Consider the following 26727-nt stretch of genomic DNA (forward strand, 5'->3'; position numbering starts at 1 on the left):
CTATGTTTCCTACTAATCGTATCCTTCTACCAAGGCATCTAGTATCTGTGTGTGTCTCTTGTAAGAATGTGTATTTTCCCAAATCTGACTATCATTAACCAAAAATATAGTTTCTACATTACCGTGCGTCGTGTGAATGTTCACGAAGTGAATGTAATGGGAAAATGAAATAGTACTATGGTGTAGTGTGGAATTACAACCGTACTAATTACCTTAAGTCTAGGGTAATCTCGTAAGTACTGTAGTATTTGTAATAAGTGACTACCTCTGTACTCCTATTGCCTTATTTGAGGGATAAGGCCTAATGTGATGGCTACATCCCAGGCTAAATGCTCCCCTGTCAAAGGGATTTTGGGACCTTTACACGACGCCTGCCTGTATGCAAGCCGTGAACATCCACATTACTATGATCATGTATACCTGATATAACTACCACAATGCATTGTGATTCATCGGTATAGTTAGATCCTGAACTTGTTCTATGCTATAGCACCTAGTGATGTCTGTCCTATCAAAGTATATGTAACCACACTCATGTAAACGTATATATGTAAATGTACTCATGTAAGCGTAATCATGTAAAACATATCTATGTAATAGTATAGTAATGTACTGTAATGTTCTGCGTGTGCTAGATGTAACATGTGTTCTCTCTCTATCTAGCATGTATAGTAATGTACTGTGTGTACTAGCTGTAATGTATGTTCTCTCTATCTAGCAAGTATTGACTCATGAATGAACCGACTCATTGTCTGATATCGCGTTCTAGTAATAGTCCTAGTATCTTCCTAAACTACCCATACGGTAGCTTACTAGTAATGTAACTGGTACGTATGAACATGGAAGTGTACCCATGCTACCCAAGGGTATTAAACTGAACTGGAAGAACCTTTATAACTATATAAGTACACATGATATATAACTAATATTTAAACGACCTTCAGACGGATACCCGATATCCCACCAGACCACATCTCAATCACGAAAAGGAAATAGGGTGAATAGACTTCCTAAGTTCTTTAAACATTTCTTATATAACCATACATATATAGGCATGAAATTGACAATATAAAAGCATAAAATAAGTTTTGTAAAACTTTTTGAACCGGATTACTATCTAAGCAAAGATTGACTTGATGTCAATCTATAAAACGGGTCGGAAGTATTTATCTAACAAAACAGTTTTAAATACACAGAACATTTGTTTGAAACACAATTGTAAATGAGTTTGAAATGAAACATACATTGTATAATGAACAATTATATCAGGAGTTTTAAACATATAAAAATGTATATGAAAATCCTTTAAATAACAACTGTTTTGGTAAAACAGCTAATGTGTAGCAAATCATTTAAATGCTGCTTATTAATCACATGTGATTGATATAATAACTAGCATGATTCTACTTGTACCCCCCCCCCCCCCCCCGCCATAAAACATTTAAAAACATTTAAATCATTGATTAAGGGGTATGAACTCACCTGTTGTGGGTGATACGGATGAACTAAAGAGGTAGGACTCCTAGGTGTCAAGTGAAGTCTTGAACACACTCTATGATCCTAATTAACATATAATATAACATATATGTAACAAATTAGTCTAAAACAACTAATAAACAAGTCAAGACACCCTAGGACATGCTAAACACCTTTATCAAGTGTTATTAGCCTCTAGGATTGCATCTAAGTGTTTGTAGGGGAAGCTATTGTGTGTAGGGCTCAAGGAAAACTCCACCATGAAGTTCACGGCCCTAATGACACTACCAAATGAGTTTAAGGTCGTAAACTCATGATTTTACGGCCGTAAGCTCATACTTAGGTGACCTTGTTGTGTTTGATGCTCTACAAGACTCTAAGAAGCATTTCTACTTAATGGCTTGGTCTATGGAAGAGTTTAGGGCATTATATAACTCCTTTTAGGAGTTTACGGCCCTGGGACCAAATCCCATGGAGATTACGGCCATAATCTCCCTTGGATGGATGTTCTTGGTGTTTTCAAGTCCCTAAATTAACTAGGAACTAAACTATGCTAGTGTACAAGGCTTTAGAAGAGTTTATAGCACCATTTGGCACTATTGTTTGGAGTTCACGGCCCTGGAACTTCTTGGGCCGTGAACAACTTAATCTTGGTGTTCTAAAGGTGTTTGCTAGTCCTAAACACATTAAGGTACATGTCTAAACTAGTCTCTTGGCTTAAGGAAGGCTTTTAGGGTGTTTTGGCACCTTAAAATGGAGTTCACGGCCCAAGAACATCCTTGGCCATGAACTCACTTCTAGTCTTTGTTTCTAAATGAATTTGTGGTCTAAACATGTCATGGTAGCTCTAGGTTTAGTTCCAAGGCTTTGAGGGGCATTGGGCACACTTTGGCCCTTTTATAAGAGTTTACTCCCCAAGGTGTTCTTGGGCGGTAAACTCTCAGATCTTTGTGTTTTCCTATGATTTCTAGTGTATTAAGCATATAAGAAGCTTTAAAACAACAGTAGATAGAAGTACTCACTTTCCAGAATGAAAGTCCGAAGATCCTTGAGAGAGAATTCGGCTTTTCTCTAGTTGGAAATGTAACTAATGAATAAATATGGTTCAGAATTCTATATATAGTCCTGGGATTTTTGGCAGAAAATATTTTATTCCTGAAATGAACTCTAATATCATAGAGTTTTGGAATAACGGTGTTGCACAAAACCCTAGTGCATCCACTCTCCTGATATCTCCTTAAGTGTAAATCCTGAAAACTGTCAAACTTATATCCAAAAGTCTGGAACTTCACTGTAACTGTTCTAACTTCTATTGACTTGATATGGTTTGTACAAAATGCAAATTTTGGGTTGTCACAATAACCATGAGAAGAAGACACTCCAAGCTTAAATTGACTAGCCCTCATATGTGTATTACTTGTGTCAATTTCTTGAGCTAAATGGGTCCATATATAGTGTGCACATTAGGGTTACACCATGTAACCCATGACTTTACCCATTCCTTATGCTCCATGGGTTTTAACCTCCATGGAGTATCCATGGACCACCACATGGGTTAAACCCAACATAAGGAATCTTGGATCATAAGCCCATATATATAAGAATGAATGATTTACACAATCAATCCCCATATATTTAATTAGTCTATTTTGATAAATAAATTAAGTCCAAATTTATTCTTGATCAATACTAATTAAATAACATAATTTTATATTAATATATTAGAACTTATAATATATTAATATGTCACAAATGTCCTCTTCTCACAAACGGTCTATACAAATGTCCCGATGCCATGCAACCCAAATTGACCATGCCAAGTCGGGTCAAGTCTTACCAATTATAGTTATGGGCTTAGACACTAATCCAACAGTATGTTCATAAAAATGCAATCTTTGACGTGAATATTGAGCCATGCATGAGATCTAGACCTTTTGAGGAGGAAGGAAAAGTGTTAGAGGGTGTAGGAACCTTTACAGCCATGCAAAGGCTTAAAGGTTCCGACTTTATGAAATAAGAGGCTTAGGGAGAGTCAGATCTGGAAGTTGAATGAGTGTCTTAACCGTTTAAGACCAAAATCCAAGGAAAGGCTGAAACTGAGACTTACGCTGGGCGTAACTCTCAGTACGCGCAACGTAAGGGGTTGAGACCCCGATTGTGATTCGCCGGTGTACGCCCCGCATACAGAGAAGGTACGTGCCGCGTACTGCCTCCTGTTGACTTTCGTTGACTTTTAGGGTTTTGGTCAACCTTTGGACTTTAGGGTCAGGGAGGGGTAAAATGGTCTTTTACCCTTCTATGGAATTGTAGAGTAGATTTAATCTAGCCTTTGAGAGCCATTACTTATTTGAGAGTGTTGCTATGTGTTTAGGCGGGGGCTAGACCAGTGTGTTTGTGTGCGAGATTATCCGAGATAACCGAGGTGAGTCTTCTCACTATAGATTACCTAGAGTGGTATATATATATATGTAGACCGGAGGGTCTTCTCTGTTATGTGTATGTATGAGATTAGGTGTAATGTGAAATATGTATGATATGTGATTGTATAGACCGGACCGGAGGATCCAACGATATACATCGGACCGAAGGCTCCAACGAAACAGACCAGGCCGAAGGGCCCAACGAGCTATGAACGGACCAGAGGGTCCAACGAGCTACGGGACTAGAGGGTCCCGCTGAGATACATCGATCAGAGGGTCGTACTGTAGCCTCGAGAGGCGTATGTGTTGTATGTGGTATTTTGGGGAACTCACCAAGCCTTGTGCTTACAGTGTTTGTGTGATGTGTTTCAGGTACCAGTGAGGATCGCAGGAAGGCGCCAGCATGACCAGTACACACTATCGGAGTTTCATATATTTGATCTTGGGATGTGATTTTATGGATTTGTAATGTGATACATTGAGAATTGGGATTTTTTATGAATGAAATTGCATTATTTAAAAGTGAAAAATTGTTTTGAAATTTACGTTGTTACATCCATTGTGATCCGCTCCCACTTCCACTCATGTAATTCCGGTTGTTCTAGTAAACCTGAGGATTTCTGGTATTCGACCTTAACCTTGGCGCAAGTAAGACACTTACTCACGAAGGTAGCAATCTCTACTTTCATGTTAGGCCACCAGTATAGCTTTTTGAGATCCAGATACATCTTATGTGAACCTGGGTGGACGTAATATCGAGTATTGTGAGCTTTGGTCATGACCAAGTCTCTGAAACCACCGAGCCTTGGTGTCCAGATCCGATCCATGAGATACAAGGCTCCACCACCCTTGACTTCCAAGTTTTTATCCATCCCTCTCAGGGATTCACCCGCCACATTTTCAGGCTTCAAGGCTTCTAGCTGAGCCTCCTTAATTAGTGTGGAACGATGTGAATGGATAGTCATAGTCAATGATTTGACTCTACGACCCGAGTATTCTTTCCGACTTAGGGCGTCAGCTACTACGTTGGCTTTATCGGGATGATAACGAATTTTACATTTGTAGTCATTGAGTAGCTCGACCCACCGTCGTTGCCTCATGTTGATCTCCTTCTGTTCGAATATATGTTGAAGGCTTTTGTGGTCTGTAAAGATAGTGCATTTCGTACCGTACAGGTAGTGTCTCCAGATCTTCAGAGCAAATACCACTACTCCTAACTCAAGATCATGTGTGGTGTAGTTGACTTCGTATGTCTTTAGCTGTCTTGAGGCATAGACGATGACCTTTCCTCGTTGCATAAGAACATAGTCAAGCCCTTGGTTGGATGCATCGTAATAAACCATGAAGTCTTCTATCCCTTCTGAGAGGGATAGTATCGGTGCACTGCATACGGCTCGCTTCAGCGTTTGGAACGCCTTCTCTTGTTTCTCTTCCCAGTCAAAGGTCATACCTTTCCGGGTCAATGTAGTATGCGGTTTTGCAATCCTATAGAAGTTTTGAATAAACCTGCGATAATAGCTAGCGAGACCTAGAAATTGACGAATTTCTATAGGCATCTTTGGAGCTGACCAGTTTTCAATGGCCTTTATTTTGGAAGGGTCCACGTGAATTCCTTCTTCGCTAACCACGTGACCCTAGAATTCGACTCTTTGAATCCAAAATTCGCACTTAGAGAACTCCGCGTAGAGCTTCTCTGACCGTAGTGTTTCTAAGATCTGTCATAGATGTTTACTATGCTCCTCCTTACTACGAGAGTAGATAAGTATGTCATCGATGAATACAATAATGAACTGAGTCTAAGTAAGGACAACAAACCCGGTTCATTAAGTCCATGAATACTATGGGCGCATTAGTCAATCCGAATGGCATCACTACAAACTTGTAATGTCCATAACGAGTTCGGAAGGCTGTCTTGGGAACATCTTCCTCTAACACTCATAATTGGTGATAGTCGGATCTTAGATCAATCTTTGAAAAGTAATTTGCCCCTTGTAGTTGGTCGAACAAGTCGTCTATACGCGGTAGAGGGTATCGGTTCTTGGCATAAACTCTTAGCTCGAGGTGTAGGGACGCCTGGCCACGCCGTGGCACCTTGACGATTCACGATTAATTTGGCAGACTTGGGCCTTATGTGTTTCCATGGATGCTATGCCATGGAGGCCTTTAGCCTCAACTTGTGGGGGATAGTTTTTGGTATCAATATAAATTTTGGTCCTTCCTTCAACCCTAGCTTATGCTTCAAGTTATTTATGACTTTTGGCACCTAAAGAAGCATTAGAAGGCAGAGAATAACCCCAATTCTTTTGGAGTTCATGATTTAGAGAGATTGAAGGAAATTTTACTTATATTTCTTAGTTATCTTTGATTTTCATCATGTCGTTTATTGGTAACTTCGAATTTATTTGTTTGATTCCAATACTTATGGGCTAAAAACCCTGATGCCTATTTAGATGTAGAGGATCTATGCTACTATGTGTTGATTGATTGGATATTTGAATATTTACTAGTTGTTTATTTGTTTTGATAGCTTGATAATAGACCTTTTGTGTTAAAGACAACCACTTTTGATGTTTATTGTTGCATATACCTAAGATTAGATGATCATTCTCTTTTAGGATATTTGAATCTTATAAATTTGTTATCATCAAAGTTATAAGACTAGAGTTTTGATCATAAACCTAGGATTAAATAGAAAAAGTGGGTAATAATATGGAAGCTAATATATGATGATCCTTCATATGTTAAATTAATGTTATCATCCATTAATGTCGATTAATAATCAAGTCTATCTTAACTCGAACTCAACCCTAGTTGTCTTGCTTGTTTATGCACCTGATCAATGAATAAATAAACTCAATAATTAGAGGATTAGAATTTTGATCATAAATTTGAATCACTTTAGGAATCGGTAAACAACGAATAACCAATTCATAGTATTATCCAATAAATCAAACATAGGAGTATTAGTGAATTGAAATTTGAATAGAAGTCTCTTCCAATTCCTGTTGCATAGTAAATTGATCTAAGTTTATGGTCTTGAAAAAGTAGAGAAAAACCCAACTTTTATTACTTGTTATTTAGGTAATTTTTAGTAGACAATTTAGCATTTAATAACTGTTCCCTAAGATCGATACCCGACTTACATGAACTTTGCTATAATTGCTTAGGTACACTGCCTAGTTTCGTATAGTTAGTTCCAGTTTAGTTGGTAATTAAAACTAGTATATAAAATACCTATCATTTATTGTCACACCCCGAAAACCGAAGGCGGAAACATTTCCGGGGTTGACTCCACGTTGAGTATCAAATCCAATGAACATAGTAAGTAAAGTAAAACAACTATTACATTACATATAGAAAAGTTTACATTTGTTTCAAAAGTAAGTTATACACGTGATACATAGTATATATGAACAACAATAAGACGAGTCTTCTACACACTTCGTCTTCTCCAAAAGAGATCATTGAGTACCTGTCTAATGCGAACCTGAGAATACAAGCGGTTTGAAAATCAGCATAAAGCTAGTGAGTTCATAAGCAGTTTTGTTTTCTGAAAATGTACGAGTTCCTTTAGTTTCCTGAAAACGTGGTTATCCAAGAAAATCCCATATTTTCTTAAAAGTTGGTTACCAAATCCAAAATGTAATTGTGAAAGATGTACAATGAAAACATGATTGTTCTTGTGAATTAAAAAGTTTAGTTATCTAACTTGTTACACTTTTCTGGTCACGTACTACTATTACCCAGGAAAATCCTATATTTTCCTACATGTGTCTGTGTGTGAACTGTTACCGATTCCGATTATGTTCAATGTTATCCCCAGGAAAATCCTATATTTTCCTGAATGTGTGTGTGAACTATTACCAATTCTGTGTGTGCGCATTGTTACCGATTCCGATTAAGTTCAATGTTATCCCCAGGAAAATCCCATATTTTCCTGAATGTGTGTAGGTGTGCAAAGTCTCCTGAAAGTATGACTATCCTTAAATGTACATTAGTTTTATTTCATACATAAAACTAATAATTAAGTGTAAAGTGTTAATAATCTTGATTGCGAGTCCTTAACCATACTCAAACTAGATATGACTCGGGCCAGGGCCAGTATCCTTTTTATGACTTTCGTCAACCTTGGACCTTTCGGTTCGGCTGTAGCTAGTAGCCAGGTGCAGGATTGTCAGTCCCGTATAGATCTATACACTCAAGTCACGTTCTCCCTACTGGAGATTCTGGTTACAGGGTTAGTCCTCCACTCTCTCGTGCCAAGGAAATGTTACAGAGGACGTGTCTCCAATCTCTAAGATTACTCTTTACTTCTCGTGCCTAAGGAAGTAGTATCTATGACTAACTAAGTTCTAATGTGCCTGTTCTTTACACTCGAGACTAGGTGTATTATTAAGGACGTTGCAATGTTCTATGTTATCTAATGGTGACTGTCCTTTACAATCGAGCCTAGGTGTAATATTAAGGACATTACGATTGATTTATGTGTTCTGATGGTGTCTGCCTTTCACACTCGAGCCTAGGTGTATTGTTAAGGACATACATATGTTTTATGTTTTCTAATGGTGTCTGTCTTTTACACTCGAACCTAAGTGTTTTATTACAGACATTACAATGTTTTATAATCTCTATCAATATAAGTGTGAACAATCAATTGTAAAGTATACAACATAACAGTATATAGTAAGAATTGAAAATCGGTTTGAACAAACAACTCTGCAGGTTAAAACAGTTCGTTAGTAGGTTTTAAATTCTAAAAAAAATACAATTATGAAACCATTTAACTGAAATCATGAGTTTAAGTAAAAGATATTCTTGTACTCTTGCTTGTATTCCCCCCTGAAAACATTGAAAAACCATTGAAAAAGGGTAGGGGTATGAACTCACCGGACGCGGAAATGTGTCGAATGGAATGCTATACGTCGAATCGAGGCTTGATAACATGCGAGGTTCCTATGTAATATGAATTGGCATACAAATATATCTAATTAGATTTACAAACTCTAATTAGATATGAAGTTACACTCCAACGAACGAAAACACCTCAAAACGAGTGTTTGGAGTGACCCGGGTGACATCTACGGACTTGAAATGAAGCGAGGGACTTGGGATTTGAGTTTACTCCCCAAGAGTAAACTCCCTAATGGAGTTTGCAGCCATATATCCCCTATATACATGAGTTCACGGCCGTGAACTCATGTTTAGGTGATTTTGAGTGTTAAATGGCTTATATGGACATGGGGAATGCTAGAATGGATTTTTCTAATACCATGGATTGAATTGAATCAACATATACATCACATATGGGAGTTCATGGCTGTAAACTTGGAGTTTATGGCTGTAAACTCTCCCATGCTCAAACCATATTTAATTTGTGATGTTTAGGGCAATCACATGTGATTCTAGTTAATTTTCCAAGCCTTGGTAAGAATTCAGGGCATCAAATGAAATATAATTAGGAGTTTACGGCCTTGGAGCATGTTCTATGGCTGTAAAATCTCAAATGAATAGTTTGGTTATGTTTAAGGTCCCCAAACTATTTTTGGTTGGTTCTATGATTTATTCTAAGGCTTTTGGTGAAGTTATATGGCTTTCTAACATGATGGAAATGAGCTTACACTCATGTTTGAGGGGTTTACGGCCCAAGCACATGCCTTGGCCGTAAACTCATGCAAATCCCTCAAAATCCATGTCTAAGGTGTTCTAAGGTCAATACCAATATTCTAGAAGTCATATCTAAGTCTTGTTTCTGTCTTGGAAGGGTTTAAGGGCTTAAAAACCCTCTAAATTAGTGTTTACGGCCTAAGCAACTTCCAGGGTTGTAAACTCATATACAAGGTCTTAATTCATGCTTTAATCTCGAATTTCAAGGTCAAATATGATACACAATGAGTTAAGGAAGGTACCTTGGTGATTTGAAGCCTAATTTTGATGATTTTGGACCTTGAATCTAGTTTGAGGAGAGAAGTTGGAGAGATGGTTGTCAAATGAAGCAAAAGCTTCAAATTAAAGCTTGGTTCACTTTAAATAGTGTCCAAGTTCGGGACATGGTGGAATTCTACCCGATACCGGCGTTAGACGGGGCTTTTGGTCGCACCCGGCCAAATTGCCGTAACCCGATATGGCTGATACTAGAAATGTTCCGATCACCTATACGAGGTGTTAGCATGAGTTCTAAGGGTATTAGGACACTCATTAAGTCATAAAATAAAATACACATTAATGACTTAATTAAATGACGGAATCGAAAACGAAATTTAGAAACGGCGATCGGACTATCGAAATGAGTTACAAAAAGGGGTACAAGCAATGAAACGAAATTTTGGGTTGTTACATTATCCCCCCGTTAGAGGTAATTTCGTCCCGAAATTCAAAGATTCGAACACGAATCACGAAGTGAAAAGAGATATGAGGATGAATCTACTGCTTCGGGTCCTCATGCTCCTAAGTGGAATCGGGTCTTCTCTTGACATTTCAGCGAACCCTCATTGTCAGGATGTGGCTTTGTTACGTAACACTAACCTCTCGATCCATGATCTAAATTGATTCATCCATGAAGGTCCGTACTTCCGTTGGTTTCGATCTCATCAAGGGATTTCTAGGGTTTCGTCAGGTCGGCAATCCTTACTATCAAAGATGTGGAATGCCAGATGGTTACTGCTGAGTTCTAAAGATAGCTCGGAGAGGGCTATGGAATCGATTCCTAACGAGGATCACGAAGGGTCCAATGTTCTACGAGTTAAGTTTTCCGCACTTCCCAAGGCGTACTATGCCTTTCAAGAGTAAGGCTTCCAACAAGTGGGTACATTTTCATGTGGCGGAGTAGCTAAGGGTCCGATGGTTCTAAAGGAAACTTCTACGTGAGTCTACGATCATAGCCGACGGGACCCAAGAATTGACGGGTTTCTATGGGTATTCCCAGTGCCGACTAATTCTTTATTGCCTTAGCTTTTGGAGAGGTTCACAAATATGACTGCTTTGCTTGTCTACTTGACCAGGAAAATGGTTTGATCGAAGGGTACCACTACTACCTCGTAGCGATCATATCAAGCCCTGGTTGCTCTCTTGGACACATCGTGCTCACTAAGGTTTTTGGACTACGAGGTAATTCCAAGGATTTGGTCGATGCGAGACTGGACTACGCGTTCGGAATGAATTCTCAAGAATCCTTCGGAAACAGTATCGGGGAAAGAATTGCAGACTTCTCGTTTCTCGATGATCACATGAACGAGGAATACATGGGAAAAACTTTTTAAGCTTTGATGCACGAAGATCATGAGAGTCGGGTCGGAGGAAGGTTAAGACGTATGGATTTCTCGAAACCAGGAATAACAGCATGAATGAGGCTCGGTCATTACATGCCAAAGATGGCATCAAAGCATTTCATGAAAATATTGCCATTAGATCGAACAGAAAAGAATAATTGTGCGGATTAAGGATACAATCTACGGATATGACGTTAGCGTCCTGATTCTCACTTGATAACCATCTCGACAGTATACATTTTCGATTACTCACAAACGAAAGGGTTTAAAAGATGTTCAAATGGATGGTTAGCGAATTTATTTCGTTAATAAAATCGAAAAGAATCGCAAGCATAAGATTCAACGAGGGGAAATATACATGTGGCAACGGTGGGATTGGTAGCTATCTCCAATGTACATAGTAAGTAAAGTAAAAAAACCATTACATTACATATAGAAAAGTTTACATTTGTTTCAAAAGTAAGTTATACATGTGATACATAGTATATATGAACAACAATAAGACGAGTCTTCTACGCACTTCGTCTTCTCCAAAAGAGATCGTCGAGTACCTGTCTAATGCGAACCTGAGAATACAAGCGGTTTGAAAATCAGCATAAAGCTGGTGAGTTCATAAGAGGTTTTGTTTTCTGAAAATGTACGAGTTCCTTTAGTTTCCTGAAAACGTGGTTATCCAAGAAAATCCCATATTTTCTTAAAAGTTGATTACCAAATCCAAAATGTAATTGTGAAAGATCTACAATGAAAACATGATTGTTCTTGTGAATTAAAAAGTTTAGTTATCTAACTTGTTACACTTTTCTGGTTACGTACTACTGTTACCCAGGAAAATCCTATATTTTCCTACATGTGTCTGTGTGTGAACTGTTACCGATTCCGATTATGTTCAATGTTATCCCCAGGAAAATCCTATATTTTCCTGAATGTGTGTGAATTATTACCAATTATGTGTGTGCGCATTGTTACCGATTCCGATTAAGTTCAATGTTATCCCCAGGAAAATCCCATATTTTCCTGAATGTGTGTGGGTGTGCAAAGTCTCCTGAAAGTCTGACTATCCTTAAATGTACATTAGTTTTATTTCGTACATAAAACTAATAATTAAGTGTAAAGTGTTAATAATCTTGATTGTCAGTCCTTAACCATACTCAGACTAGATATGACTCGGGCCAGGGCCAGTATCCTTTTTATGACTTTCGTCACCCTTGGCCTTTCTGTTCGGCTGTAGCTAGCAGCCAGGTGCAGGATTGTCAGTCTCGTATATATCTATACACTCAAGTCACGTTCTCCCTCTTGGAGATTCTGGTTACAGGGTTAGTCCTCCACTTTCTCGTGCCAAGGAAGTCTTACAGAGGACGTGTCTCCAATCTCTAAGATTACTCTTTACTTCTCGTGCCTAAGGAAGTAGTATCTATGACTAACTAAGTTCTAATGTGCCTGTTCTTTACACTCGAGACTAGGTGTATTATTACGGACATTGCAATGTTCTATCTTATCTAATGGTGACTGTCCTTTACACTCGAGCCTAGGTGTAATATTAAGGACATTACGATTGATTGATGTGTTCTGATAGTGTCTTCCTTTCACACTCGAGCCTAGGTGTATTGTTAAGGACATACAGATGTTTTATGTTTTCTAATGGTGTCTGTCTTTTACACTCGAACCTAAGTGTTTTATTACAGACATTACAATGTTTTATAATCTCTATCAATATAAGTGTGAACAATCAATTGTAAAGTATACAAAATAACAGTATATAGTAAGAATTGAAAATCGGTTTGAACAAACAACTCTGCAGGTTAAAACAGTTCGTTAGTAGGTTTTAAATTCTAAACAAAAATACAATTATGAAACCATTAACAGAAATCATGAGTTTAAGTACAAGATATTCTTGTACTCTTGCTTGTATTCCCCCCTGAAAACATTGAAATACCATTGAAAAAGGGTAGGGGTATGAACTCACCGGACGCGGAAATGTGTCGAATGGAATGCTATACGTCGAATCGAGGCATGATAACACGCGAGGTTCCTATGTAATATGAAATGGCATACAAATATATCTAATTAGATTTACAAACTCTAATTAGATATGAAGTTACACTCCAACGAACGAAAACACCTCAAAACGAGTGTTTGGAGTGACCCGGGTGACATCTACGGACTTGAAATGAAGCGAGGGACTTGGGATTTGAGTTTACTCCCCAAGAGTAAACTCCCTAATTGAGTTTTTGGCCATATATCCCCTATATACATGAGTTCACAGCCGTGAACTCATGTTTAGGTGATTTTGAGTGTTAAATGGCTTATATGGACATGGGGAATGCTAGAATGGATTTTTCTAATACCATGGATTGAATTGAATCAACATATACATCGCATATGGGAGTTCACGGCTGTAAACTTGGATTTTACGGCCATAAACTCTCCCATGCTCAAACCATATGTAATTCGTGATGTTTAGGGCAATCACATGTGATTCTAGTTAATTTTCCAAGCCTTAGTAAGAATTTAGGGCATCAAATGACATATAATTAGGAGTTTACGGCCTTGGAGCATGTCCTATGGCCGTAAACTCTCAAATAAAGAGTTTGGTTATGTTTAAGGTCCCCAAACTATTTTTGGTTGGTTCTATGATTTATTCTAAGGCTTTTGGTGAAGTTATATGGCTTTCTAACATGATGGAAATGAGTTTACACTCATGTTTGAGGGGTTTACGGCCCAAGCACATGCCTTGGCCGTAAACTCATGCAAATCCCTCAAAATCCATGTCTAAGGTGTTCTAAGGTCAATACCAATATTCTAGAAGTCATATATAAGTCTTGTTTGTGTCTTGGAAGGGTTTAAGGCCTTAAAAACCCTCTAAATTAGTGTTTACGGCCTAAGCACCTTCCAAGACCGTAAACTCATATACAAGGTCTTAATTCATGCTTTAATCTCGAATTTGAAGGTCAAATATGATACACAATGAGTTAAGGAAGGTACCTTGGTGATTTGAAGCCTAATTTTGATGATTTTGGACCTTGAATCTAGTTTGAGGAGAGAGGTTGGAGAGATGGTTGTCAAATGAAGCAAAAGCTTCAAATTAAAGCTTGGTTCACTTTAAATAGTGTCCAAGTTCGGGACATGGTGGAATTCTACCCGATACCGGCGTTAGACGGGGCTTTTGGTCGCACCCGGCCAAATTGCCGTAACCCGATATGGCTGATACTAGAAATGTTCCGATCACCTATACGAGGTGTTAGCATGAGTTCTAAGGGTATTAGGACACTCATTAAGTCATAAAATAAAATACACATTAATGACTTAATTAAATGATGGAATCAAAAACAAAATTTGGAAACGGCGATCGGACTATCGAAATGAGTTACGAAAAGGGGTACAAGCAATGAAACGAAATTCCGGGTTGTTACATTTATAACATGGCATGACTGATGTTATTTAATTCAAGTGGTTAGTAGATTACACGAAACAATATATAATGAATAAATTCGTGATTGTTATGGTGATTAAATCATAGGGATTTAATTATATTCAAAGGGTATGATACCATATTTAATTAATTTATTATTGTGTTTCACTTTGTAAGTTTTATTTCAAGAATATTAATTTATTTGAAATGCCAAAGTCAGTTATACTTTGGGAGTAAGTATTAATTTAAGATTGTCACAAATTGTTTGTAGATTGTCCATAAGGATTGGACATTGCATAAGGATTGCTGCAAAATTCAAGAGTACTTACAAATAAGGATTTTGAGTATTGGTCAAACCCACGCTTAAAGATTACTTCATGGATTCAATCACAAATAATTCTAAGATGATAATATCTTCTATTCTTCAAATAGAGATATATAAGTCATATTTTTCCAATCAGTTGTACATTAGTTTACTCCAATGCATCTCATAACTGGGTGTTATAAAGTGTAATTTTATGCATGATTTGGTGAGTAAAATGTATGATTATATCGTAAAAGTTTATTCATTCCATTTTCCTTAACTGGAAAGGTGATATCTTTGGGCCCCTCGGTGATTTGATTTGATCTATGAAAACCAAGCGCATGGTCGTGACTAAATTGATGTGTTCGATTTCATAGTCTGAATTTGACCACTAAAATTGTAAGGCGGGAAACAAATAATTAAACATGATGTTGATCATTTAATTTAAGACTGGTTTTATACGATATCATGAAGAACGAAGGGATAGTTGATCAGCTATCTTAGGACCAACATCTAATCAGAGTTTGATAGTGCCTTTGGAAAACACTCTTTACTGGTTATTCGGAATTGTACTTGCAATTGTAATTGGCAACTTATCCAAGTGGGAGACTGTTCGATTAAGGTGTCTAAGGTCCTGACTAAATTGGTATAATGTTGAAGAATAAAATTAAAGTCCTTTTTGGGTTGCCCTCTTAACCAGGAAGTGGCTTGGATTGATCAAAAGGAGAGAGATAAAATGATTTGTTAATATATTATGTGATTAATATAGTAATTAGAAATTGATAACTAATGATTTGTTAATTTATTATATGGATAATGAATTAATTAGAAATAGTTAATAATTAATTTGAATTAGTTAAAGATAGTCAAAATTGATTAATTTTCAATCGGAATTAATCTAGAATTAATTTGAGATTAATTGGAATTAATTAAAGTTGCAAGAGGTTAATTGTAATTGTTCAATATTTAAACAAACGAGAAAACTTTTAGAACCCTTAATGGCATGGACGGTTTTGGAGGATATTATAGGATTTCTGGAAGTCTCCTTATATCAGATAAGGAAAGGATTTAAACAAGTATTAAATATGTTATTTAATTATTCAAATCTTGATTCATCTGCAAGTTATCTAAACTATAGATAGGACCTTTTAGGCATCAAAATTTGAGGCTAAACCTTTCTAAGAGTGTAATCCAAAAAAAAATTACTGTCTCTCCCCTCCCTCCTCTCAATCTTAGAGTTTCTTGTGTTGTGGGTGTGAAACATTAGAGGCTCGCACACTATTGGAACGAGGTTTTTCAAAAAGACAATAAGATTTTGATTAGCTTGTTTGGATCTACAAAAGGTATGTATTCTAACCATGAATTTCGAATTCATAGGGTTTAGTTTGTGTTCTTCATAATTATGTTGTTATTAGATGTGAAAATGATATAGATCCATTTTATGTTGCATGTACCCTTAAGTGTTAAGAGAGCTTCCACATGTACATTTGATTTGTAACCTAGAATTCCCATCAAAATCGTAATAATGTTTTTATCAGATTTATAAATAATCCCAAAAGAATAATGACGTATAGCTAATAAGAAACAATTAGGTAAGATCGTATCGGAGGTAGGATTTGTTTGGTATACAGAGATATATTGTTTGGAAAATCCACTTGAAACACCTCGCTAATCTAGCCTATTTATCATTCCTATAAGTAGATTAGTTAGTATAATGACTGGTATTACTGATAAATCTTATTTATAAGTTCATAATAACATTTATGAACTAATATATAAGTTATACGTAACGCACGGTAAGCATAACTCAACTTACAGGTTGTTTGACGAAAAACAAGACATTATGTGGGCATAACATCAAAACCAAAAGCTCTATTTCCAGAGGATCTTTGGCGCTCCAGAGCTTTGCTACTAACTCCTAAGAAGTACTAGAAACAGACATTGGGGCCCCAGGAAAGTTTGGGAGTGATTGGAAATGAATTAGGAAAGAAATGAACTAGAAATCGTCTCTATATATAGCCAATTTCATAGGGCACACCGCTTCCTGGCCACATATAGTTATCGTAGTGATTTTCATGGAAAGGAAGGCTAACCAGTGATCATGACATGTGTCGCCCTCATGTGGTGCCACGTACCGGCTCCCGCATAGCCCATATGTAATTTCCTTTAAAATTTCATAAGTTTCGCATACAGACTCCGTTTTCGATGGTTTTATATCCACGAGTAGCTATCGACGAGTATTAAAACTTTCATTTAGACTCCATCAGTTAGTTTTCACTTTATTTTTCTTTCTACAGTCCGAGAAGGCTTAAACTGTAAACAACGTTGCAAAATTTGTAACTTCTTTATACGAGCTATGATTTTTACGTTCTTTATATTGTCGGTCTCATATTGAAGAGTACTAGAACATTCGTTAAGATTTTTCCAGCTAATTATTCAACCGATTTTCATTTCGTTTTCTATATCGCACTTGAAATTTTGAAAAATCATAACTTCCTCACACGAAATTAAATTATGGCATTCTTTTTATTGACACGTTCCTATTGACGAGCACCACGCCTTTTATTTAGATCACTTAGGCTAATAAGCAACACATATCTAATTCATTTTGATGACACATACATTATATCGTGTCGAACGGAAACTGAGTAAAATCATAACTTCCTTATACGAAGTCAGATTTAATCGTTCTTTATATACATGGAATTGTTATTACATCTACTAAAACTTTAATTAGGATTATTTATCCTAAATAATCTTTTATTTTTAATCTTTAATATTATCGTTTCAACGATAAATTTTATATTAAGGTTTTCTACAAATATTATATAATCCTAATATTTGTCCACTTAATGTGTACACAATAATTATTTATTAGCTCGGAACACCTATGTAGAACAATTATTCTAATCAATGATTTTAATTTTTCAATAAAATGTATAATTATTATGATTATACTATAAACGCGTATCCCAAAATTCCGGGCGTTACATTAAATGTTAAGAGTTGTGATGGGGAAGGACCACATGTGTAATATCATGAGAGACTAGTTATATGGAGGTTCAGATGAAAATAATAGAATTTAAGGAGCTAAATGTGCAAACTTCGAAAAGATTAGAAATAACTATTGGGTTCTTCCTTATTTGAATAGAGAGAACGGTTTTGGAGAGAGATAAATGGAAAAGAGGCAATGACTATTTTCATGGAGAATGAAGGTTAGAGTGAATCTCTTGAAGAACAAGCAAGAATTTGGTGTTAGAAAGGAAGAACTAGGCTCTTGAGGTATACATATCCTATATTCTCCTTCTATAGATCGATCTACAGTTTAATAAATCCACCAAGTCAAAAAAATCTATGATTATTTGGTGTTTTTATTAAATTCTACAACTCATATCATGAGACTAGTTGTATGGAGGTTCATATGGAATAATAGAATAGAAGGGGCTAAATGTGCAAAATTTAAAAATATTAGAAATAACTATTAGGTTCTTCCTTATTGGAATGGAGAGAACGGTTTTGGAGAAAGATAGAGGGAAAAGAGGTAATGGCGATTTTCATGGAGAAGGAAGGCTAGAGTGAATCTCTTGAAGAACAAGTAAGGATTTGGTGCTAGAAATGAAGGACTATGCTCTTGAGGTATAAATGTCCTATATTCTCCTTCTACAGATCGATCTAGGGTTTGATTAATCTACCAAGTCCAAAAATCTATGATCATTTAGTGTTTTTATTCAATTCTTCAACTCAAAACAACATTCTATCTATGAATCCAAGTCCATATCATGATTCCTTTAGTAATATGGGACTTGTAGGAGTTATGAAGCATGAACCCTAGATTCATGATGATTGTGTAGAAATGGATTAAGAATGAATTAATGAGTTAATTATAAGTGTTAGAATCATAGTGTAGAGCTTGTATCCTGAAGTGGGGCTTATAAGAAGTGATTAGCTAAATGGATTTCAAGGGTAATTTGGGAATTGTCTAGTTTCATAGCTATGAGAGGAGTTTTGGATGCTTAAATGCACATATAAATCTCATGAAAATCTTATAAATCAATTGTTCCATGAATTTGTATGAGTAAAAATCATGATCGAAGATGGTCTATGGAGTTATGAGCAAGTTAGACCTATATGTAACTTTGGAATGGAAATAGCAATTCAATTTTTAAATAAGAGCATTTGACTGGTTGATAATGCTTTATGATCATGTAATTAGAATAAAAAGTATCTTATACGATCATAGAATGGTTAATGATGGGTTGGAAAGCTAATAAGAGCTTATGGTGCCATATTGATACCTAAAAGTACATACAAGCTACCTTATAGATCTATTGACTTTAAAAAGTATTAATCATTAATTTATTAGGATTTAATGACTTAATTAAGTTCATCTTATGTTATATATCCTTATTTGGTCCATTAAAACCTTTTGGTAAATTTTGGTGAGCATTGGAAGTCAGTAGTGCAAAGCAGATAGCTTAAATGAGGAAAAATAACTTTTGGGTGACCTGAACTAGTGACATGGGGGTGTATCAAATATGTAGTGTAATTTGAAACGTTCGTGTCATTGGTAACACATGTGATTTGAACGAAAGATCTATATGTGAAAAAGGTAACTTTTGAAGCATCCTTACTTGTGTATCAAATATGGGATGTAAAAATAAGTGTCCTTGACCAATGAGTGAATCCTTTTGAGAACAAAGTATGTAATAAATCAATTCTGTTCAGTGGGCGAAAATGATTTCCTTAAGTCATAAGCTACAAGCTTGGGGATGAAGTTTCCAACTCCCTTCCTTTAGAGTTGTGGTAATGGTCCCATGACTCTCTAAAGCTGAAACTAAGGAGTGATTCCTTAATCAAAGGAGTTATTCATTTATGACTTAATTTTCCTAAATTGATTCAGTTAATGAGTTAATGACAACAAATTGGATTATTATAATATGTCGATTTAGGTAGAGTCTTAGATTATTATCTCATAGAATGTGATGAACTTGCTTGAGAGTAGAGAATGAGAATGGATAGTTGCATGTTCATTTCATCTTATTATGATTTCTACTTACTATTGTTGAGAGAAAAACTTGGAGACACACTTGAACAAACGCTAGAACAAGTATATTGCGGAATAGTTAATCTCAAAGGATCTAAAAGCTCAACAATAATATAGTTAGATAGTTAGATAGTTAGTTGCGGAAAGTAAAGAAATATAAATGACAACAATTGTTATATCAAGAATACACTTAAACTGATTCATAACAAGGAATGAATTCACTCAGAGTTAGTAAGGAAGATCAAGTTTAGTGATTAAGTCTACAAGACTTGCTCCGAAGAGAGGTTATGTTTCAGTAGCAGTTTAGAGTGTGAAGAGTAGTAAGATAGAGAAGTGAAGAAGATAACTTGGAGAAATATATTCAGAATAATTCACAAGTCATCGAGAGATAAGAGAGATGGTTGAAGAAGAAATCTTGTGTATTAAGAAGTTAAGAGTTGTACTGAATACATTACAAAGAGTCTCTATTTATAGAGTCTTAGAAATAAACTACTCTATAAGCAGCCGTGCAAGGCATGTTGGATAAAAGAGTACATTACATAAAGATAAGTAAAGGAAATAACAAAGACTGCGGATGATGAAGACTTGTTGACTTCAGATGCTAAGATGATTGCTGATGGTGAACGGTTGCGGTTGATAGATGATTGCGGTACCTTAGTTCAAGAGGGTCACTTTTATGTTTCAACAATGTCCCCCTAAGTGACCTCTTTAACTTCGGTTCAGGTGTCAAGTTTGAGAAGCTTGATCAAAATCCACCAGAATTTTCTAACATTTTCAAGCCAAGTGATTCTTCTAGAAATTTCAAACTTGACTTCAGCACTAGTGTGCTTTGATCTTTCTACTGCGGTCTTGCAGATGTCAAGTTGTTTCTTGGGCAGGCGGTGCGTAGCATTCATCGGAATGAAGTATTTAACGTTGTCCGTCTTCCGTTTGAAAATGATCCCAAGTTCAGGAAAGTTTGTTGCACCTAATGATCTTTCTTCAAAGCCTTCGGTGGGCATTGGCACAGGTTCTAGTGGGGGGAGATCAAACTTCCTGATGATGGTGGGGTGGATATCCGCATCGATCTTGGCGAAGTCACAAATTGTGTCCCTTAGAAAGGATTTGGCTTTGTCGAGCGCCATTTGCATCTTCGGATGCTTCTCTGCCTTGTTTTGGAATACTCTGGCAATGAGGAATATTTCTTCCAGATTCATGCTTGGAAAATCTGCCTGAGTTCGTATGTAGTCATGCTCTCTTCTGGTAAGAGTGTACTGAACAAAGTCAGCCTTCATGAATTTCCGCATCTTGTAATTTTTAACTGCGGATGGTCTATCGTTAGAAAAAATGTTTTCCACAGAGGAGCCATGCTTCACATAAAAGAGATTGAGTCTTTCAAATTCCATAGGCAGTCGTTTGTGATCAGGGAGACTGCAGTCAAAGGATTCAAATACTGCAAAATACTTGGCATTGGGAGAAATTGAAATATCCCATAACCATCGGATGGAGGTTCAGCATACGTGAGATGTGGAGTGTAGTCTTCATCTAGCAGCCTGCGGAGCGAATTGACCCATGAGTTAATCAGCGACTCATCTATCATTGTATCAAATCCGTATTCTCTCCAAACGAGTTCAGCAAGCTTGGCCGCTTTCCAATCGTGTTTCCTTTGGGCTGTGGCAGGAGAGTCTGTGGAACTTGCTGATGACATATTTTCCTCAAGATTTTTGAGGTGAGGAGGAGTTTCAGGCCTATTGAGGATGTTGTTTTTAGGTGAAGAGTGAGGAGATGGAATATTTTGGGATGGTGGAGGTCAGGGCTGCGATGTGGGAATTTTATTTGTGGTGATGGGAGGACTTTGATGGATGGAAATATCTGAGCGGTGGACTTCTTCATCACTTCCCCCTCTTAAGGGATGCAACGGAGGTGCTTCCTCAAGCCATTGTTTCAGGCAATCCACTTTGGCACAGACTTCTGCAAAGTGAACTTTCATTGTTTCATCCAGATGTGAGTTGTTTGGAGTGGAAGAGTTGAAGAGCAGCTTGTGTATATCCTTGGTAAGCTGAAGGATCTCAGGGCCATGGAAGTTAGAAGATAGGGATTTCTGCATTCGGGTTGGGTGGTGTGTTCGGTTGTTGGTGTGGGTTCGGGTGCTGAGGTGGATTTGGGTGTGTCAGTATGAACCCCTATATCAGATACGTTGGTTCTTACTTCTGTAGTGGTGGTGGTTGCTTCGGTAAAGATGGGAGGTGGTACTGGGATGGAGGTGGATGGTATTTGAGTGGTGGAGGTTATAGGAGGAATAGAAATAGGAATAGTAACTCGTGGAGAAGAAATTGGAGAAGTGGAAATGTGAATCTCTGGTGTAGGAAAATGTGGTGGAGTGTTACCACGAGGAGATCCGTCAGAATCAGAACCCTCTTCCTCAGATTCGCTTGAGGACGAAGCGATGATCAGCTTTCGCTTAGGTTGGGTTTTTCGCTTCTTCATCGGAGATGATTGGACAGCCTTGGTGGTTTTTCTCTTCTTAGGAGATGGGCCTTTCGCTCCCTTTGTAACCTACTTGCCCTTATCAGTCTTCGATCCCCTTGGGGCAGGCTTGTCAGCATCGTAAATTGTCTTGAGCATCTCAGGAGTAAGCGCTCTTAGACCAGAGCATCGGAACTCCTTGTATGTTTTTATAATCCGACTGTCAGCAGGAACATCGCCGTACATCGATTCAGGGATTGAACCGTTGAAGGGAAATTTGGAAGCATCGGAGACAATGATCTTCGTGGTATGGAAAGTACCAATCGAAGAAATTGGAGAACCTGCAGCAATGGGGATGTTGTACTTGTCCATCACCCATTTAGTAACAAGAGTCCAGAAACGGGCGTATGAAATCTCAGAATGCCGAGAAGTTGAAGAGAGACTCTGAATAAGTTATTGCCAAAGAACCGATCCGTAGTCCATATTGATTCCGTTGTAGACCCCGTACAGAATCGAGATAAAAAGACGACTTGCCCCGTCCGATCCAACACTGCGTTCAGACAACCCCTTGAACAGTACCGTAAATAACCCATTCCACTGAGGAGGCAGGCATGATTTCTTGAATTTCGTGACTGTTGTGAGCACCTCAGTGTACCCCATGTTGTAGAACATATTGAAAAGATGTCCCATTGGAATGGTTTCAGGGTTAACCCTAGATGAATCAAGTTCAAACCCCAAAATCGAGCAGAAACGTTGCTTGGAGATCGATGCCTTGTGATCGAGCACGTCGAAGAAAATCCTGTCGACTGCCTTGTCGTAATGAGCAGTGGCAAATATCTGGGATAAGAACTCCATAGGAACTGCTTCAACCGTGGTAAGAGCAGGAGCAATCGGCGAGTACTTGAGACACTCAATAATCGGGAACATGAAAGCTTCGTACACCTGAGGAGTAAGATCGATGATCAAACTCTACTGGGGACGAATCGGCAAGATGTGTGAAGTAGTATGAACTGATGAAGAATCCGCCATTGTTGTGAAGAAGATGGGAGAGATGATGAACAGTAGAGTGTTTGAGGGTTTTCTTCCTCTCTGGAAATATGGGTGCAGTAAAGAGGTAAACAAAGGTTTACGTTACCTTTTATACTGTGAGTAAAGGAGAGAGAAGAATCTTTCCCAAATCTTCGAGTGAAATACGAAGAGTTTTTCGGAGGCGATTGACGCGTCACAGTGGGTATTGCCGATGATTACGCATGAGAGAGAGTGTCAGTCCCGATTTACACGCCTTCCCATCAAGCACCATTTTTAGATGAAACGGTTCCAATTCGCACGCCTGGCCTTCTAGCACCGTTTGAAATCAAATCGATTTGACTCCCGCTTGAGTCAGCATTTTATCATCTTATCCTTTTAGAGTTAACGACATCTTTAAAGCAAAATTACCCACGTGGATTAATATTAACCACAAACCGTTTATAACTGCCAATCCCATTAAAATGCCTTATAACCAATGAAATCAGAATTTTGGAAAATCAAAAAGATTTTCGTGCTTAGTGTGTAAAAGAAAAAGAAATAAAGCAACACATTTGAGGGATTATGTGATGTCCATAAAGACACGAAACAATGGATCCCGGGCACGAATCTCTTCCTTCAAAGTCAAGAGAGACCTTAAAGTGTTTGTGTGGTTTCCCGTTGAATAATGATCAGACACTTATTGAGAAGTGTTAAAAGGCTTCTTTTAATTAGGCTAATTTTGGTGGCTTTAGCTTCAATTCAGAATTCCTGATCTTGATATAAGACAGAAAACGAACGAAGTACTTGTGAGACCAATATAGTCTATTGAACAAGTAGGTTTGAAATAATTTAAGTGGCTAAATAAAGTAGTTTATGTAAAATCTCAAAAAAAAAAAAAAAAAAAAAAAACTGGATTCCAAGGGAAGAAATGTTATTGGTTTTAACAATTTCATAGAAATCACTCAAAACGAAATTAGAGATTTTACTTTGTATCCCCATGGATAAGTCCGTCAATTCATTAGTGAAAGCTAGAGCAAATTTATTGTTCACCGTCAATGCATAGTAGGTATTGAATTTTGGGTTTCACTTAGTACGTAGTGACACGAAGCTAAGATCATAAACACAGAAACTGTGTAACCATAAACCTCAGTGGTAATTTCTGAGAGTCTCAAGGGTTACGTTTATGAAGCGAATGAGATGGAGAAGTAGTGTAGATGGTGTAAAGAAACCAAAGTACCTCTGCTGTTAAAATATGGACCAAGCAGAAAACTCTTATCTCATGTAAGAAGAGAGTTAGGTAGCTCATGATTAGAATAAATATGAAAGCCAATTTGGGAAGACAAGGTTTGTATATACCAAGTCAGTAAGGCTATTATTCAGAATCAGGTGAGGCTTTTGACACATACAGCAGCATGCTTCTAGGGACACTTAACTAGTGAAATGATTTCCCCACAAATAGACACACAAAAAGATAAGACATAAAAAATAAAATAAAAAAATAAAAAAAATATTTTTGGAGTTTTTGAAGTAACGAAAAGAAAACAAAAAATATTTTTGGAATTTTTGATTTAAAAAAAAAACTTAAAAAAAATGGAAACATAAAAAAAATTCGGAACCGAACCCGAGCGTTCGGTCTATTTCAGTTGAGAAAAAATTTTGGAACCGAACCCGAGCGTTCGGTCTAATTCAGGTGCCAAAAAAATAAGTTTGAAAAAGAAAAGAACTTCGATAATAAGATAAATGAATTCGAGAAAATAATACAACAAATTTACAACCAAAGAAACTACCTTTGAGTGACAAGCGAAGAGCAGATGATATGACCAAACCTGAGCGTTCGGTCTATTTCGATACACCAGAACAAGACCTGAACCTGAGCGTTCGGTTCATTTCGGCATACATGAGACCCGAACCCGAACGTTCGGTCTATTTCGCTTCCAACATTTGAGCTTGAGAAGTAATCTTTGGTACTGACTCCGATTCCATCATTCCTAGCCCTTGTAGAATTTTGTTGAAAGATGCTTCAGGAAGAGCTTTGGTGAAGATGTCGGCCAGTTGATCAGTGGTTCGAACAAAGTGAATTTCGACGTTCTCATCTTCCACATGATCCTTTATGAAGTGATACCTCAGTGCTATATGCTTGGTCTTGGAATGTTGCGCTGGGTTATGACAGATCCTAATTGTACTTTCTGAGTCGCAATATAGTGGGATCTTTTTCATATTGAGTCCATAGTCCCGGAGCTGGCTTTGGATCCAAATCACTTGAGATGTACAGGAGGCAGCTGTGATGTACTCTGCTTCGGCGGTAGACAGAGATACACATGTCTGTTTCATTGATTGCCAGCTAACCAACTTCCCATTTAGGAATTGGCACCCTCCAGTGGTGCTTTTCCTGTCTAAACCACAACCTCCAAGATCTGCATCTGAGTAGGCTTGAACGAAGAAACCTAAGTTTGATGGATACCATAAACCGAGAGAGGTGGTTCGTTTCAGATACGGGAGTATGTTTTTCATAGCAAGCATATGAGGTTCACGAGGATTCGCCTGAAATCTAGCAGAGTAACAGATAGAAAACATTATATCAGGCCTGCTAGCAGCAAGGTACATTAAAGAACCAATCATCTGGCAATATAACGTAATATCGAATGCCGGTTTCTCCAAGGATGGAGTGAGCTTGGTGCCGAATGCCATTGGAACTTTAACTTTTGAGTCTCCCATCATGCCAAATTTAGCAAGAAGAGTCTTGGTGTAAGCTTCCTGGTTGATAAAGATGCCTTCGGGTCCCTGTCTAATATTTAAACCAAGGAAAAAGTTAATCGGACCCATTGAACTCATTTCAAATTTAGTCTCCATCAGCTTTCTGAATTCAGCTGTTAAGCTAGGATTCGTTGAGCTAAAGATGATGTCATCGACATAGATTTGAACAATCATAAGGTGGTTACCTTCCTTCTTACGAAAGAAGGTTGGGTCAACCGAACCTTGTTTGAATTTTGACATCTTTAAAAATTTGGTTAGCATTTCATACCATGCCCTAGGTGCTTGTTTCAGACTGTAAACCGCTTTGTCCAGAATATAACAGTGATTAGGGTACTTTTCATTGACAAGCCCAGGAGGTTGCTCCACGTAAACGGTTTCTTCAAGTTCTCCATTCAGAAAGGCGCATTTCACGTCCATTTGATAGACCTCAAAGTTCTTATGTGCAGCATAGGCCAGAAATATTCGAACAGATTCCAGCCTTGCTACCGGAGCAAAAGTTTCCTCATAGTCAATTCCTTCCTCCTGGCAGTATCCTTTCACCACTAGACGAGCTTTGTTTCTAATCACATTGCCTTCCTTATCCATTTTATTTCTGAAGACCC

The sequence above is a fragment of the Lactuca serriola genome, chromosome 5, assembly GCF_051521515.1.
Source record: "Lactuca serriola cultivar US96UC23 chromosome 5, Lser_US96UC23_V15, whole genome shotgun sequence".
NCBI classification, from domain to species: domain Eukaryota; kingdom Viridiplantae; phylum Streptophyta; class Magnoliopsida; order Asterales; family Asteraceae; genus Lactuca; species Lactuca serriola.